This window comes from Sapajus apella, unplaced genomic scaffold, assembly GCF_009761245.1.
Source record: "Sapajus apella isolate SASKATOON/1434 unplaced genomic scaffold, GSC_monkey_1.0 scaffold10, whole genome shotgun sequence".
Taxonomy (NCBI): domain Eukaryota; kingdom Metazoa; phylum Chordata; class Mammalia; order Primates; family Cebidae; genus Sapajus; species Sapajus apella.
In genome coordinates, this window is record NW_022436950.1 from 1,916,026 (window position 1) to 1,921,106 (window position 5,081).

Sequence of the window (5,081 nt, forward strand, 5' to 3'; positions counted from 1 at the left end):
GCCATGGGATCACTGATGGGCTGATGGTGACTGTCCTGGCATGGGAGGTGGCCGTGGGGTCACTGGCGGGCTGGTGGTGTCTGTTCTGGCATGGGAGGTGGCTGTGGAGTCACTGGCGGGCTGGTGGTGTCTGTTCTGGCATGGGAGGTGGCCATGGGGTCACTGACGGGCTGGTGGTGTCTGTCCTGGCATGGGAGGTGGCTGTGGGTCGCTGATGGGCTGGTGGTGTCTGGCCTAGCACGGGAGGTGGCCGTGGGGTCACTGACGGGCTGGTGGTGACTATCTTGGCGTGGGAGGTGGCTGTGGGGTCACTGATGGGCTGGTGGTGACTGTCCTGGCATGAGAGGTGGCCGTGGGGTCGCTGATGGGCTGGCGGTGTCTGTCCTGGTGTGGGAGGTCACTGATGGTGTCTATTCAGGTATGGGAGGTGGCCAAGGCAAGAGAGGGCTTTGCCTATGCCAGCTCAAATAGCCCTTCTAATTTTAACGTTAAGAAAACTGAATCCCAGAGAGAAGAGTGAGGTCCCGAAGGTGAGCCCAGTTTGGTATGAGTTGAGAAAGAAGGAAGAGCATGGCATCCACTCCAGGACGCGCCATAGCACGGGAGACGAAAACGTCTCCAACCCGAGCTCTGCACGTGCAGAAGAGGCAGCGGATCTCGTACAGCCTGGGCCTTCCCACCGCCCCAGTAGTTACTATGTTGCAGGGAGCTGGGTTCAATATGAAGGAAACGGTCAATAGCTCTTTCAATATCCTAAACCCCTGCAGGCCGCCAACAGCACATTCTGCAGGGTATTTTCGATTCCCTTAGACAAAAAAAAAGAGAGAAAGAAATTGCTTAATATGAAACTAAAAATGAGATTAATATAAAGATTTTTAAAGTTTATTTTGCTCTGACTAGGACCCCAATAACTGTATGTATCTGTGAAATAAATGCAGCCCCGGAGTATTATTTCATGAAGCACGGGAGTCCTCTAAATTCCTCGCCAGCCCCAGCCCTGTGAAAAGAACAGAATTCAAGAACCGCAAGAGTGTGCGCATGGAGGGGCAGCCGGCCGGTCACAGGGCCCTTTGTATGACTGCACATACTTTGGCTTGGGGCAGAGAAAACGCTTTTGCCAAAAGGGTTATTATGACCTGAGCCATGATTCATGTGAGTGCTTCCCGGGAGGGGTGTTTTATTATGATTTCTCAGCTCTCAGCTCCTTCTTGCCCCTGAAGTGGGGCTGGGCTGCATTCCTGCAATACTGGGCTGTTCATAAAACACAAACGGTCCATTCACTGTGCCCCAGGGGCTGCTGGAGGATGACTCCTGCCTCCCAGCCTGGCCCTCCAGCCACAGTCCTTGCCCCAGGGGAGCTGGCCTGGGGGTCCCTAGAGTGAGCCTGGTTGCAGCGGCCGCATCCTGGCATCAAACCTCTTTTCCATCTGTTCTAGGTGGCCGACCTTCCACAGTCACAGAAAGCAGCCTTTGTGACTGGCACTGCAGGACCCCCATTCCATAGGAAGGAAGGAGGCCACCCCTGTACCGGGTCCCAGGACGGTGCACATGCATGTGGTCAGGTCCCCTTCTGTGTGTCCTGGCTGTGCTGACTGCACCATCGGGCTGGCTGCTTCCGCCTCACTCAGCCCCCAATGATGTCAAAGAAGGACACAGACCTCATGCTAAGAAAGGAATCTTACTCACAAGTAAGGGCTGCGGGAGGGTCCACCTGGAGAAAGATGGCTCACCAGTAAACATACGCCAGGCACTTAAGATGAGACACAGGCATCCCACAGCTAGCAGGTTTACAGCAGGTCTGTTCCTGCCTTTTGGTAGAAAAAGGGCCATTTTTAACATGGTTCTCCTACCTGGACAGTCAAAGCCAACATTCCTATACCCAGCATTGCAGGAGTCAGAGAAGCTTACAGGAAGTGTTACAGGTTTCTTTATTTGGGGGGAGCTGACACCCTAGAAGCTGCATACCCTCCAGCCTCACCCACCTCCACAACCCTCATCTCTCCGCCACACAGGAGCGAAGGGAGACCCACTTTCTTCCTGAGGCCAGAACCCTCATTCAGGAGCCCAGAGCCCAGTGGGAAGGGACTCCTGTGTGTCTGTGGGCTCTGGGGAAGCTGAGGCGACTCCCTCAAACTCTGCAGATCTCTCCAGAGATGAGGGCTTGATCCAGGAAACATGACCCCTAGCTAGCTGGCCCAGGAGGAGGCTGGAACACAGCGTCCTCCCCTAGGGAGCTGGCCCTGACTCTCTTCATCAGGACCAGACCCTCCCAGGAGACACCGAGCAGCACTGCCCCTCGCCCAGCCCAATCTCACCCTCAGACCTGCACATCCCACACGGCAGCCACTGGCCACAGGAGGCCACCAGGCACACGAGATGAGGGAGCCATCACAGAGAGGCTACCAGTGTCAAAAGCACACCATATGCCAAAGACTCAGGACACAAAGGAAAGCACAGTATCGCATTCTCAATTTTATAGTGATCATAGATTGAGAAACAATTTTAAACAGAAGGTCTAATAGAATACATCATTAGAGTGGGTTCCCCTGGGTTTTTTACTGTTTTAATGCAGCATAGACACAGTAAGAAGAAGCCACAGCAGCTGCCGTTAGCAGACATGGCCTGGGTTTGTGTGCAGTGTCCGCCACTGCCCCAGGCCGTCCCGGCCACACTCAGCTCTGTACTCACCCCCCAGCTCGGCACAGAGCACCTGCCCCTGCTGGCAACTGGGTCCAGAAGGTCAGAAACTCCCTGAAGTGAAGAGTGGCCTCGGGGAGCCTGGATCCCAGGCCTTGTGTCCAGCTGTCCTCCTCCCTGGGACAGTCCCTTGGTCAGCCCCTCTCCCGGTACCCTTAGGGACCCACCTTTCCCCAGTCCCCTTGCTGCCAAGTTCCTCCCATCCCCCTGCCTCCCCTTGATCAGAGAAACAGGAGCCACCACTGGACCCCTCCTGGGTGGCCCCTTGAGGACTTGGCCTTGTCTGGAATTTCCCTGGACTCTGTAGGGCCACCCCTCCCTTAGTGCAGGGCTTGGAGGGCTTCCCCCACCAGGCCTCCAGACAGCACCCCACTCACTCCATCTCTACCCCTCGCCCTGCTTTCTAGCTGTTAACCCCATCTGATCATAAATCTGCACTTATTTCTCATGAAGCCTCTGTCCTTCCACTAAAGCTCCCTGCAGGCCCAGATTTCCACTGTCCTTCACAGCCTGGGAGACGAACAGCGAGAGCCCCACATGTCCCCACGTCCCCACGTCCCCACGTGCAAAGGTGCCTGCATCTCAGAGGCTGAGGGGCTTTTCTGCCGCAGACCTCCACCCAAATTCGCCAGTCTGCCTAAGCTCCACCCACTCCCCTCCCCACCTCCATGCTTCCCCTGCCCGGGGCCTGCCCCCAGCCCACTCCGGGTCTCAGCCCTCTCCCCGTGTCTGCCTCTGCGGCCTTCTCCTCCATCCTCGTGTCTTCTGAGCAAAGCTGGCTACACGACGGTGACCCAGGGTCCACCCACTCCCTGTGTGCTCTGTCTGGGAGCTCACTGATGTCCACAGCTGAGCACCTGGGATCCTGAGGAGTGCTTTTGAGGGGATATTAAACTGGATCGGGGTGGGCACATCATCGTGAGCTTACAGGACAGGCTGAAGTCGGCAGGTGTTTCAAACCCTGCCCTGGCTGTGGCTCCTCCCACCTGGACAGACAACGACAGCTCTCCAAAAGCTGTGGTCCTCATCCAGGAGGACACCAGCTGCCTCCAGGGTGCCTGGGCCAGCACCACCCTCACAAGAAGCCAGGAGTCCACTCCAGACCGATGGCCACACAAGACCCTCAGAGGGCCAGGGGAAGGGTGGGGACAGGCTCACAGCCTCCTTCTTTCCGTAATGTCCCTGCCATTCTGTGGAGTGTTGGGATCTGCCACCTCCTTGACACCCTCTTCCTTCCTGCTGCGTGGAGAAGCAGCTCACCTGTTCCCAAGGTGCCAGTGAGCACACACAGGTCAATAAGTTCACAAAAAATCCACACTCTAGCCTCACTGCCTCCCATTGTTCAGGACCAGCCTGGTCCTCTGGAGCGAAGGCACCCGGATGTCCCATGGGCACCACAGCAGGACCAGCACGCCATCCTCCATCGTCCCCCAGATCTGATCCTCAGCAACACCCTCTCTTCTGTCTGCTTTGCCATCCAGTCTAGAGCCTTCTCACCTTCAGCACCTCTCAACCCTCAGCCAGCCAGTCCCCAGCCCTGCTCACTTAGCTCCTGTGTATTTCTGGAGTCCCCTGTCCAGCCCTCCTTGCCTTGCCCTAACCCAAACCTCGATCTCACCCCAACTGCGGTAGCCTCTCCCCATCTCTCGCTCCTTTTCAGAGCCTCCTACCCAAAGGGTCTCACAGAGACTTATGTTAATGATAAGGCACCGTGAAAGTTGTCAGAAGCAAAATGGATTTCCTTGTGTTTAAAAAAAAGCCCTGACACATAGAGCCAGGGAAAGCCATGGAAAGAGGGTTCCCATGCCCAAATCCCTGATAACAAAAACTATCACAAAAGACTGCAAAAACCACCACCGAGGCCAGGCGCAGTGGCTCACACCTGTAATCCCAGCACTCTGGGAGACCCAGGAGGGTGGATCACTTGAGGTCAAGAGTTCAAGACCAGCCTGATCAACATGGTGAAACCCCATCTCTACTAAAAATACAAAAACTTAGCTGGGTGTGGTGGCACATGCCTGGAATCCCAGCTACTCAGGAGGCTGAGACAGGAGAATCACTTGAACTCCGGAGGTGGAGGTTGCAGTGCGCCGAGATGACGCTACTGCACTCCAGCCTGTGTGACAGGGCAAGACTCCGTCTCAAAAAAAAGAAAAAAAGAAACCCACCATCTTGCACAAAGGCTGTCACCACCTTGCACACACAAAAAAACAATTATGTGAGGACATCTGCCCAGCAACCGCCTGACCAACCTTGGACTGGCATCATCCTTGTGATTGATCTTTGTAGCCACAGATAATTATCTCAAAACAATTACATAATCCTCCTCACTTTAGTGACGCTGTGTTCCCCTCCCTGAGTGCGCATACGGCTTCCTACGGCAC

General features: G+C 55.5%; 1 long non-coding RNA gene across 1 annotated transcript in view; it reads right to left on the minus strand.

Annotated features, from left to right (window-relative positions):
- Positions 1 to 4,583, minus strand: part of LOC116551569 — a 5,917-nt gene extending 1,334 nt beyond the window's left edge. Inside the window, exons 1-2 of the long non-coding RNA XR_004269002.1 lie at positions 1,687 to 4,583; positions 1,137 to 1,251 (exon numbers count right to left, since the gene is read on the minus strand). This is a non-coding gene — a long non-coding RNA (uncharacterized LOC116551569). The remainder of the gene's footprint in view (positions 1 to 1,136; positions 1,252 to 1,686) is intronic.
- Positions 4,584 to 5,081: the final 498 nt, after the last annotated feature.